This window comes from Panthera tigris, chromosome A1 (assembly GCF_018350195.1).
Source record: "Panthera tigris isolate Pti1 chromosome A1, P.tigris_Pti1_mat1.1, whole genome shotgun sequence".
Lineage (NCBI taxonomy): Eukaryota > Metazoa > Chordata > Mammalia > Carnivora > Felidae > Panthera > Panthera tigris.
This window is the reverse complement of record NC_056660.1, coordinates 190400074-190413515: the sequence shown is the minus strand read 5'-3', so window position 1 is coordinate 190413515 and position 13442 is coordinate 190400074. Positions and strand designations below refer to the sequence as shown.

General features: G+C 40.5%; 1 protein-coding gene across 1 annotated transcript in view; it reads left to right on the top strand.

The window, feature by feature from the left end:
• SGCD (sarcoglycan delta) overlaps positions 1-13442 on the top strand; it is a 931341-nt gene that overhangs the window by 375645 nt on the left and 542254 nt on the right. The window contains exon 2 of the mRNA XM_042993762.1: positions 2178-2331. The gene's annotated coding sequence lies outside the window, so the exon portion shown is untranslated. The remainder of the gene's footprint in view (positions 1-2177; positions 2332-13442) is intronic.

Below are 13442 nucleotides of genomic sequence, written 5' to 3'. Positions count from 1 at the left end.
AGGATCCCACTAAAGGCACTCGGTGCGTTGGTGGCCCAACTAGCCTCAGATCCATAGTCCTTTGATTCCTGCCCCACACCTTTTCCCTAAACCTATTTCTCCTCTTGCCTTTATCTAATCTTGGATCCCTTTTCCTCATATTCACTCAAGAAAGGCAGGGACTGAAATTTGAGGGAGGGACAAAAAATAAGTGTAGAGGAAAGGCAGTGGAAACTGAGAAAGATGAGGTGAAGGTTAATAGTGAGAATGCTACATAAGGGTGAAAGCAGAGCCATCCCACTATGTGAAATATATTCTCTTGAGTTTCTAGAAAACCTTTGGGCTCTTCAAATATAAAATACATCTTCTGTGTCACCTGCCGGGCTGTACTGAACCTATTCCTAATGCCAACACTAATCGGTCCTCATGTAGCTGTGATTACATAGTATCAGGAATACTGGAGACAGATGCTTTTGGTTTAAACCTGGCTCAGCCATTTATCATCTGAGTGGCCTCGAGAAGGTTTATGTAACCTTCCTGTTCGTTCGTTTGTGCGTTCGTTCATTCATTCATTCATTCAAAAATCTATGTTGAGCTCCATGTTGGTGCTAGGCTGTACATGAAGTGCTGGAGATCCAGCAGGATACCAGGGATAAAATGTCTTGTCTGCATGGAACTTGTGTGTTACTGGGAAAAGGTAGATAATTGAGTAAACCATGTAGTATATGAGCAGGTCTTTACCAATTTGTAAACAGTGAAGGGGGATGAGGAGATGTTGTCAGGGTTTACTATTACCAGCAATTGTGAAAAGGTCACACTGGAAGGAAGATATAAAGTAATGAGGGGAGAAAAAGCCTTCCAGGTAAGGGGAAGGTGCCCAAGTCTGCAGTACAGCTAGAGGAATAGTTGGGAGGCCAAGGTGGCTGGAGAGGAGTCAGTGAGGGTGAGGGTAGGAGATAAAGACGGTGGTAACAGAGCTGTGTCATGTGGAGCCTTTTCGGCCGGTATAATGACTTTGACTTTGGTTCTGAGTGAGGTGGAAGGTTTTGAGCAGGGGAGTGTCATGGTCTTACTCAGGGGTCTAGTTGAGAGTGACAGCCATGGCTTGAGCATACCTGCTGTGCAACCTTATAGATCTATAATGATGCCAGGAAGCAGTGTGAGTGAAGGAGAAGGTAAAGTGGTCAGCTTTTGGATTTATCCTGATGATAAAACCACTGAATTTTGAAGAGAACATGGGGTATGTATGAGAGAGAGGAGTCAAGGTTGACTGGCAGGGTTTGCACCTGACCAGCAGGGTGAATAAAATTGCCTTTGAGAAGGAATAAATTAGGAAGAGTGTGAGCCTCACTTTTTTTATTCAGAGGGTGTTGTATGGGTAATAGAATCAGGACTTCACTTTGGGCATGTCCTGACATGTCTGTCAGAATTCCAAGCAGAGTTGTTGGATAGGCCGTCGATCTGAGAGTCTGGAGTTCAGCGAAGTACCTGGGCCAGGAGATGATCTCAGAGTTGTCAGGGTATAAATAGTTCCTGAGCCTTGGAGTTCGGGGATGCCCCTGCTGAGTCAGTTCACAGAGAAGATAGTTTCAGGACTGAGTTCCAAGATGCTCTTATCTTGAACATTGTAAGAGAGGGGACTCACAGAGGTAGCCACGATGGAGCGGCCAGTGATGACAGGCAAGTTTGGTATCTTAAAATCCAGGGGAGGGAACTGTCTCAAAGTGAAGAAGGGATGCATTGTCCCCTTTTGTCTCATTTTAACATAGACCACAGTGTGAAGCACGTTTGCTTGTTTTTATTCAAGATTTGCTTGATTCACTGGTGCAAATATGCCACCAGTAATGAATTATCTTGGGAAAAAAATCTCTTTTTTAGTTTCCCTATGAAGTGAAATGAGCAAATTTGGTTATTTGTGTCCTAAAAAATCTGCCAGCCTTGATGCAGTGTGACCTTTTCTGCTTTTGTATGATTACTCAAGTCTAATCAAGACTGAATCCATTCAGGTATTATTTGTATTTATGCCAATCAGAATTTAATGTGTCTTCTGTTTAGTCTATTCAAGTCAAATGCTTTAGAATTTAATATCCTTGTTGAAGGTCCGGTTTAGGTTTCATTTATGAATATCTTCTTTCTCTTATGATGTTTTGTGGTTTTTTTTTTGTTTGTTTTGTTTTTTTTTGCTGTTGTTTTTGTAGCCGTGGAAGAAACCTCCATCTTCAGAAGGCAGTACTGGAACCCGTGTGGAGGTTAAGAACACTATCCCGTTGGTGGTGGCCTGAGGAGACTATCTCAACCCCAATGTTGCCCTGAAATTTGTGTTCAAGATTCAAGAAGATTAGGACTGCTAAGGTATGGAACTTTGATCTTGAGATCTATATGTATATATACACATACATTTAAGGATATATATATATATATGTATATATATATATATATACACACACACACACCCATACACATATATATATGTGTGTGTGTGTATATATGTGTATATATATTTATATATGTATATACACATACCCCTCCTCATACCCCATTTCTCTTTCCTTTCTCCTTTCCTCTTTTCGAGCAATGATCTTCTCTCTTGCTACTAACTTTTGGGATGTGGTGGGATGAATAAAGGTACAGTGAGAGAAGCCAAAGTCCACGTGGTCTCCATAATAATGAAGTGACCAGAGGGGAGTGAGACCAGGCATGGGGAGAGGTGTGTGCAGGTGTCTGTGATAGAAAGAAAAGTGAAATGGATCCAGGCGCCTATGTGATAGGACTTCAGGTACAGAGATGAATGAAGAAGGCGTGCTGTGGAATACACTGGTAATTCCTACTTTCAGTGTCCACAGGACACTTTTGGCAAAGCTTTGTATTATTTCTTAAGATCTTTGGGAGGACCTGCCTTAATATTTATTTTGGATACATACCAATGTTGAGGCAAGTTTGAATAAGGAGATTCCATTTTTTTTTATGGTTGCAGTGATAATCACTGTGTACATATACAGGCATATGTGTAATACATATGTATTATATGTATTATATATACATATGTATTATATATGTATATTATATTATAATACATATGTATATATATTATATATTATAACACATATTATAATACATATGTATACATACATATGTATTATAATATATATATATATATATATATATATATATATATATATATATATATAATTTGTGGAGTGGTGTGTAAACTCTCTCTCTCTCATTCTCTCTCTCTCTGGATGGTGAGAGAGGAACAGATGGAGGGAGGAGAGAGAGAAACCTACAGAAACTACCATTAATGGCACGTTTACTGTGTTAGGCATTGTTCTGTAAGCTCGGGGGAAAAATCACAAGTATAAGTGATAACAGCCATCTGGAATAGGGATTTCTGTTCTGGGAAAACAAAAGAACTATAAGGAAAAAGGTTTTCTGAGACTCTGTACCAAGGAAGGGCCAATGGGCAGACACTCTCAGACATATTGGAGTTTACATCTCTATGCTCACTACTGTAGAGAATAGTAGTACAGCACACACAGCTGGGTAAGCCCTGTGGAAATGCGGTTTAACAGCCTGGGGCCACATGACATGTCTAAGAGAAACTGGAGAACATCTCCGACAATTCCATTGATAACTCATTGCTGTCATTTTAATTGCCTTCAAAGACAAAACCCTCATACCCCAAAGGCTTTGGAAATGGGGAGAACAGTTGTAGCTAAGGTGTTGGTTGGTTCCCTTCTCTGGCACAGAGGACTCCCATAGGTCAACAGCTGGGCAAGGTAGAGTTCTAGAGCTGATGAAAATCAAACACGTTCCAGCCTTAGGCCTGCTTTCATTGTATCTTCGACTTTCTCGCTGCTGAAAGAAATGTGGTAGATACTTTGCGTTGATTCTGAAAAGACCTTCTTTTAAGGAGGAAGTACATTTACTTTCTCTCCAGTTTTCGTAAAATCCTCCAAGGCCCGTGCAGAAATGATTAAGCTCTGATGCTCACGCTGCTCACAGCACCTCTGAAAAGAGTGCTGAGGGGCTGGTGACAGTGGGAGGGTGGCATTTGAAACTCCTCTCTTCCCTTTATTCGGGGGATTTGTTATGTTTTTCAAAGAAGGAAAATTAATTTATCTCCTTCACGAAGGGCACCTTCAAAGCAGTTCACATCTAAATATTATTTATGAATTAATTTCCCATTAACATGGTTTCAAAGGCTAACTAGGTAATTGAACAATCAGAAAAAGAAGTAACATCCCTTCTTTGGGTTCTTGCACAAATCCCAACATTCTGCCTAAGAGATGCATCATTGTGGTATGGCCCTCTGCTCGCATGTGCTTGATCTGTTGGAAAGAAAAGCTCAAAAAGCTGTTCTGTGCTAGTCATAAAAATCTAGAGAAGCGTGGGGGTTTGGGTTGGGATTTTGATGACTGAGTTCTTTGAGTGTGTTGATCTTCAGAACCTGCCTCTGTTCTGTCAGTAATATTCACCTAGACGCTAACCACTTAAAACATAAATTCAGAGAAAGTTTTAAAGGACTTGGCTGTAAAAATGTTCCTGGTTTAGAGACCAATCAACTCTTCAGGGGAAAATAAAACTTTCTCTGATTGTTGGCGGAGGCCACAGGGAGAAGAATGTGCTTTGCGGTGCGGGTACATCACGGGGCTAGATTCAGCTGTAGCGTGCGCAGGTATGTGCGTGCCCCTGCTCACAGACCAAAATTGAATTTCCAGGAAGGAAGGAGGAAATGAGGCAGTGTTGGTACATCAATCTACTGTAATGTTTCCTGGCTCCCATGCTCCAGTGCATTTGGCAGATTTTTCAGATGTCTTTTCAAGTGAAGACAGTGTAAATTAGTGGCTGTGGTCACACACTTTAGAAAAGGCAAATCAAGCTTCTGTATGAACATTAGGAAAGCCATTTAATTTTTTTTTTTTTTTTGAAACCAGTGCTGCTCAAAGTGCAGCCCAGACACCAGCAGCCTCCACGTCACCTAAGCTTGTGAGCCATGCAAATTCTCAGGCCTTTCCCTAGACTTACTAAATCAGAACATCTTAAATTGAGGTCCAGGAATGTATGTTTCAACAAGTCTTCAAGAGAATTCATATGTCTTGCTAAAATTTGAAAACCACTGCTAACCCTGTTCCTTGAGCTCTGAAAAAAGAGTTTTAGAAAATCTTGGGTCTAAAAACTGGGGCACTCTCAGAAAATTGGTACACCTAAGTGTATGTGTATATGCGTATGTAAACACTCACACACATGTATTTATAAATACATCCATATGGCAATGAAAGAGAGAATAAAACCTTTATCAAATGCCAAAAGCAAAGTGTACTTGGCTTTCATTATTGCATCTGGCATAAGGAAAAGTTAAAAAATAGATAATAATAAAAAGTAATGTTAGATTGGCTGCCATTGTAAATAAATGGATCAGTGGACCAGAATTCTGCATTAGACCCACACATGTGCAATCAGCTGGCCTTCAACAAGAGCACCACATGAGTTCAGTGGGATAAGAAAACTGCTTTAAGAAATAGTGCTGGAATACCTGGATATTTACTTGAAAAAATAAAGAATCTAAACCCCCACCTAGTCCCGGACATAAAAAGCACCTTGAGTCAAATTGCACACTGAACAATGAAAGCTAAAACAACAAACATAGTAGAAGAAAAATGAAAATACCTTTCTAACTTCAGAAGGCAGGTTTTCTTTTTTAAAGGACACAAAAGCACAAGACATAAGAGGGAAAAAATACACTGAACTTCATGAAAACTAAAAACATCTATTCACTGAAAAAAATTAAGAAAATAAAGAGATGCCCCACAAGACTGGGAGAGCATATTTGTAACACATATATCTAACATGTACATAAAAAGCACTTCATACAGTAAGATATAGAATGGCCAATGAACAGAAGCGATGGCATCTGACATAACGTGTCATCAGTGTGATGCAAATTAAAAACGTAAGATCCCACTACATTACCTGTCAGAATGGCTAAGATTCAAGGCGTGCCAACACCAAAACTTAATCAGTCTTGACAAATGTTTTTCAAGACACAGAACCTTCTGTCACTGCAGAAATTTCCCTCATGTATGAGCAACTGGAGCTCTCATATGTAAAATGTTCCAACCACTTGGAAGAATTATCTGGCAGTTTCTTAGAAAGTTACACAACTGTCTTCCCCAAGGGCCAGATACTCTAGTCCTAAATATTTATTCAAGAGGCTTGAAAACCTTTGTTCACACCTGTTAATAGCAGCGTTTTTTAATAATAATTTCATGCTGAAAGTGACTCAGATGTCCACCAACAGGAAAATGGATCAGCTCTGGTATATTTGGAAAATGAAATGCTATTTAGCGATAAAAAGGAACATTCTACAGATAAACATAATAACATGAATGGATCTCAAAAATAGCATGATTAAAATTAGTTAAATAACAAAAAATACTTATTTTAGGATTTATGTGAAGTTGTAGAATGATCAGAGCTCACCAATGATAGAAATTGTTCAGTGCTCAGTTCTGGTGTGATATGATTACCTACCTAATTTAGAATGGTACATGAGGGAAATTTCTGGAATGACAGAAAGGTTCTGTGTCTTGACAAACATTTATCAAAACTGATTAAATGGCACATTCACTAAGCATTTCATTATAGGTAAATCACGTACGTAAAAATGCATAAAATATTGTTTTTAAACTCCCATTTATTAAGTGCTTAGTCAGAAGTGCTATATTTAGTATGTGGCCTCATTTAATCCTTGAAACAATTCTAGGCTTGGTGTGACTTTTCCTAATTGACAGATGGGGAAGTGCATCCTAAGAAATGATAATTAACTCCAAGACCTACTGCTTGGTTGCAGAAGCTGAATTCAAGGGTAGGTCCTGTTGTCTCCAAAAACTCATCTTAGCCATCATGTTATACCTTTAGCGTAAGTGTCTCTGGCTCCATTTTAATTCTAGATCCACTGTGAAGGCAGTCTTCCCCTGGAAGAAGTTTCCAGAATGCCCAATGAAGGACACTAGTTATTAAATACATGAATTTGTTATTTTCTTGATAACTTTGTGGGAGAGGGTATACAAAGTGAATAGAAAATATTATTAGCACCCTCAGGGATCCTTGCTTTAGAGTATTCTAAAAAAGGCCTGTTTTGTCAGTGTGATCCTTCTTGATTATGGAACATAATGTAAAGCAGTACCACAAAGTGTAAAATATGTGGTTTAGGAAACACTATGTAATGACAGGTAGAAGCACTGTCATTTAATCAAGAGCCCTAGAGTGAGCCTGCCTGGGTTCAAGTGTGGGCTCCTCCTCTTTCTGAATAAAGGACCAGTGGTGAGTCACTTAGCTCTCAGCCTCAGTTTCTTCATTTGTGGGATGGGGATGATTCTCATGTATTTTTGGTAGAGTTACAGTGACGATTAAGTGAAATCATGCTTGTAAAGTGCTAGTATGTGTTGGTTTCTTTTAATCTATATAAATATGAAGCTGCTGTTTTTGGTTTAAAGATCACATGAGCAATGACCCTCCTGAGTAAGAGAATTAGCATTACCTTCCATTTAATGTGGCCTCTCTGAGTCAGTGTGTGTATTCCTGTGTACACTTAACTAAAGCTGAAAGCAAACTACTGTAGTTTTCTAACAACTGGATCATTTTAATTATAAAAATTGAGAAACTCTGGAAAAAGTTGATCCTGTTGTCAAAAAAAAAAGTTTAAATAGTATGTAGGAAATTGTATTGACGGAGAGCTGTCATTAAATGTGGATGTTACAGTTTGTCTGTCCAGAGTGATTGAAAGGAAATCTGAAGCTACTTAACATAGCTAATGGATATCAGCAAGGTTAATTATCGTGGGAACAGTGAAGAGCTGAATTTCTCTGTGTACATCTCTGATTTGTGGTACTGTCATATTATTATTTATTTTTTTGTGTGTGATACTTGGACATCAGTCTGTATTTTAGCTGTGCTCTTGAAAGTCTCAATTTCCATGGTCAAATTTAAAATCCAGAGATACTACAAATAGGTGCAAGCTAACAGCACTTTTCCTACAAAATACAAATTAGTTTATTACCACCTGCCTATGTCAGTAGAAAATCTCTACACACTTCTGAAAGATGTTATGAAAGGGAAATTTAAAACTGCTTTTGAGGATAGTTTTTGGTCATTGTTTCTGATTGTCACCACTAAGTGTGGGAAGGTGGGTGGCTTAGGAAAACTCTTCAGAAATTGTCAGGGTGTGTGTGATGTGTGTGTGTTTGTGTCTGCGTGTGTACAAACATGTATTTCCCTTTTGGAATATTTTTCCCCAATAAAGTCTTATGCCGGTTTTTGTACAAGTGTGAGTATTGATGTGGATCACTTGGGCACTTACCTGTTTCCTTCAGAAGTGGAAATGGTGGTTTCTGTATTTTGTGTGCCTCCCAGCACATTAGCAGAAAGGTGGCTAACTTATCAAGTCTTCTGATGGCCCTTCTCATGGTTTGCTTCAGCTCTCATTGGATTGCCTTTAACATTCATCACACATCAACATTTCATCTCTGGTAATAAACATCTTGCTGTCAGAAATGAAAGCATTAGCAGAGATACTTCCTTGTGAAAGAAAGAGAATCTTGCTGGAGAGCCCAAGTGTTGCTTTCTGAAGCTGGCTTTATCTCTTTAAGCAATTTATTCCAACCACATTCTTGAGCAGAGGCGTCCTGCCGAATTTGCTACTTGGTATCTGTAGGACACCTACCCACTTTTGCTGTTGGTTCTCAGTTTCCTCATATGGAAAATGGGGGTTCAGATCACATAAGCCTAAGGATATTCTCAATTTCAGTAAGTAGTCCAGTTTCACTTCAAATAAATGAGTAATTAATGGTATTACAGCTACATACTCTAGACCTGTTTGACACCTGTCTGTAAGGCTCAATTCTAAGATGGAATATGAAGGTCCAAACAGCTGGAGACGAAGAAATTTAAAACTTCTTCACCAAACTTCTTGTTGAATTTTGTTTTTGTGTAAGTTGTTACACATTTTTACTGGGTTCATTTAAACTAAACAAAACGGTTCAACCGTTCTCCCACCTCTCACTCCCTGCCTCTTAAAATCGCCAATCTGTTCTCCATGAGCTTGGGTGGTGGTTGTTGTTGTTGTTATTTTTTAAGTGAGATTATGCAGCGTTTGTCTTTCTGTGCCTCACTCATTTTCATTTGGTATAATGCCCTCAGTCTCTATTCATGTTGTTGGCAAATGACAAAATGTCATTCTTTTATATGGCTGAGTGATGTTCCATTATGTATTGCTACCATAGCTTCTTCATCTGTGTATCCACTGACACTTGGGTTGTTTCCTTATCTTGACTATTGGAAATAATGCTGCAGTGAACATGGGGGGTGCACATGTCTTTTCCAATTATCTGGTTTTCTTCAGATAAACTCAGAAGTAGAATTGTTGGATCATAGGGTATTTCTTTTTTTATTTACTTTTTTAATGCTTATTTATTTTTGAGAGAGTGAGGGAACATGCAAGGGGCAGAGAGAGAGGGAGGCATAGCATCTGAAGCAGGCTCTATGCTATCAGCCCAGAGCCCAATGCGGGGCCTCGATCCCATGATCTGTGAGATCATGACCTGAGCTGAAACCAAGAGTCGGATGTTTAACTGACTGAGCCACTCAGGTGCCCTGGTATTTCTATTTTTAATTGTTTGAGCAATTCCCATACTGTTTTCCATATAGTTTGCACCAGTTTGCATTTCCATCAATAGTGCACAAAGGTTATCTTTTTTCCACATCCTCACCGATGCTTGATGTATCTTGTCTTTTTGGTAATAAGCATTCCAACAGATGGGAGGTGGTGTCATCTTCTTGTGGTTTTGATTTGTATTTCCCTGATGATTAGTGACCTTGAGGATGTTTTTATGCCCCCATTGGAAATCTAGGTCTTTGGAAGAATGTTTATTCAGATCAGCCCATTTTTTAAATGAGATTTTTTTGTTTGTTTGCTGTTGATTTGTAGAGGTGTTTTTTTTTTAAATCTCTTTTGAATATTAGTCCCATATCAGTCACATGATTTGTAATGATTTTCTCCCATTCAGCCTGTTGCCTTTTTATTTTGTTGATGGTTTCTTTGCTATGTAGGAGATTGTTAATTTGATGTCATCGTACTTGTTTGTTTTTGCTTTTGCTGCACTTGTTCTTGGCGTTAGTTTTGAAAACATCATCACCGAGCTCTATGTCAAGGTGTCTGTTGGGTGGCAGTCAAAGAATTCAGGCTCCAGTCTAGTACCTAAGCTCCTTCCCGGGAGACACTGGCAAGCTGGAGCGAGCAAGAGGCTACCAAGACAGTGTCCACAGCTTATGTTGTTTGAGAGGAACTCCCTAGGCCACTCAGTTGTGCCAAACCTGAAGTCTGCCTCTGCATCTGAAGCTCCATAACAAGGAAAACAGCCTCCTTCATGACAAGACTAGTGGCTATGCCTCAGTCCACTCTGCACTGCCCTGGGAGCAGTAGCCTACCAAGAACCGTCTTGCCGATTACTACAGTCTTGTGGGACTTAGGAATGCAAGCCCCTCTGACCACTAGGACCAGTGATCAAGGGGAGTCTCCTGGGTCTTAGCTGAAAAAAACCGGCACTAGATGCATACAAATCTCTCCCCTTCCATAGATGTGTTCTGGAACACAACAAGGTGAGCATGAAGATTGCGCCCACCCTTCAAGGTCTGTGGAAGGCCTTGATGCGAGTTTAATTAGAAGCCTGTTTCTCAGACCACAGTCATGATGATTAGCAGTAGACCTCCACAGAAAAGACCAGGCTGATGGGTCTGGTGCCTCTTGGTGTGCCCTGGGGGTGGCAGCTGTTTAAGAGCTCTTTCTCTGTTGGTTACAGTCCTTGGGGACCTATAAGCATAAACCCTACTAGCCACAAGGTAGACAATGTAGAGGGGCCCCCTGGCAGCAGTCACACAAATTAGGGTGCCGGAAGAGGTTATGAGCTCCTTTCTGGGTGATGCAAATTATATTCTCATGTGACCAGGAATACAAGCTCCCCATGGCATCCAGTGCTAGACAGTCTATCCCCTGAGCAGCAGCTGCCAAAATCAGGGCACCAGCTGCATGAAAAAGGCTCCCTTCTGGGTGCTCTAGCACAGCAAAGGGAGAGCATAAAGATGGGCACCTTCCAGTCTCAATCCACAGAGCGTTTTCCAGCACGTCTCAGACATGTGTGTTAAACTAGATGTCTGCCCTCCAGTCCAAGGTTTTAGTATAAGCAGGTAAGCCCCCTTCACTTGAAGTCCAGGTGCCATCAGCTGCCTCTGAGTTGGGCCCTGGGGAAAGTGAGTCAGAGCCCACTTTGTGGCCCTTTAAGAGATGTTTCTCAGATGCCACTCTCTTGAGAGTCTCTAGATAGGAGTCGTGTTGGATTTCAAACCGACATGTTTTTGGCTTGACTCTTGAGTGCATGTCTTGAAAGTTGATGTGCATGATGGAGAGTTTGAATCCTTTGCTCCTCAGGGAGAAGCTTTGGGTTTTGGGTTAGCTTCCAGTGCCAGGGATGGCGTTGATGGTGAGATAGTGTCTCAGCATCTCTGACCGGCTTTCACGTAGTTTTCTTCTCATTTTCCTGATGTACAGTCATCACTCAGCCAGGCTGTAGGTATTTTAAGAGGAAATTGTTTCGTATGTAGCTGTAGACTCCGTGTGTTCATGGCAGGAGGTTCAGAATCTTCCTGTGTCACCATCTTGAATGGGAACCTACTTGTTGAATTTTTGCTCTCACTGTATACCCTGAGATGTTAGAATACCATTCATAAAGTCTTCTTTGGGATATTTTACAGAGGGGGAAATTGAGGAACCAAGATATTAAGTAACTTTCTGGAAACCATCCCGGTAGAATAAGAAACTCTCTGATCTTTGGGTTAGGCCCTTAAAATGTGCGATGGGCCCAACTCCATTCACAGAATGTTTCATCCTGCCCTGAAGCTTACCCATTACAAGAAACCTGCTTCACTGCTCTTTGATTCTGCTTCCCAATGTGGTAGCACCTTTTTGCCTGTATGTTTTGTTTCTAATTCAAAGAGCTATCGTTTTAGGAATAGTCTCCTTTTGACAGTTGCTGAGGAAAAGATGTGTGTTTCTCCCCTTGAGCATGATGTTTTGCAGTCTGTCTGTTTACTTGAGCTGAATTTTACCCAAGGCCTTTGAAACTAACAAAATCTGAGTCGTTGCCGTGTTCAGAATCTTGTACAGATTGAGGTCGCCTTTGCCAGGTTAAAACACCTACACAAGCCCACCACTCTCACCAACAATGACAATGACAAAATGGCCCTTTTAACTTTTCCTGCAACTGGGCACGGTGTTTTTATAACTATGCAGATATAACCTAGGTTAGGAATCTACGAACTGCAAATTCGCAACTACCGATGATCTTTCTTCTCAGAAGGACTTTCTCTTCCACTTGCTTCTTCTTCCCCTTTGCTGCTAAACCTACCCCCCACTTTGCCATTTCTTTTTCATGACAGTTTTTCATATGTTCACACCAGCATTTTCTTGATCTTGAGCTTGAGTTGCAAAGGTGATCTATGCCTATCCCATGTTTGTTGTGAGGATCAGATGGGAATAATTGTGAAAATACTTTGAAAATCCCCCCTGAAGAACTGTCCAAAGACCTTGATGTGCAATACACAATCTTCCTGCTCGATTCTGTCTGTGCAGCAGCTCTTTCTGCTGTTCGCTCACCCTCTCCGTACCCCCAGCCTTTGCACCTGCTGCAGTGACCTCTGTTTTCCTAGAAATGTGCTCTGTCTTTTTAAACTACCACTTCTTTGTACCTACTGGTCCTTTTGCCTATAGTGGCCATCCCTACTCCCCCACCAAAAAACAATCTGAAGCGTTACTCATTTTTTAAGATCCAATTCACTGGAAGCCTTCTGGGACTCCCCTGAGCCATGTGTCAGTTCTTCTCTGACTCCTTGGCACTTTATTTCAAGGCTTCATTATCACTGTTAGGATGAAAGAGGTCACTGTGCTTGTGTTTGGAAATCACTCTCCTTCAGTGGAATCCATCCTTGCTTTTCTGAATGTATCTGCAGCTTCCCAACTCTTCCCATAAAATGGTGAGTACTTAACAGGCATGGGAATGGATAGAGGGTGCTTAAGTATATCATAGAATGGATTCAGTTTAAACATAGGTCAGTTTCTCCTGGATGATTGGTTACTTTTGGATTGCTAAATTTTCTTTTTGGTTGTTTTCTATTTTTGTTGTTGGTTTCTATCTACTTCTGATTTTTCCATCCGTATAATCTTTTTTGGAGGTCTTCTATTATTTTCTTTCTAGCTACACTACCTACTCTGATTATTTGTCTCTCTTACACAGCACTGTGCATGGCAGCCTTTCTCAAGTCTTCACTCTGACTACAGGATTGGTGCCCATGTTGCATGTGCTCCAACTGTCCTTTCCTGTGCCCTGTGCAAACATCACTCACCAATCCCAGCT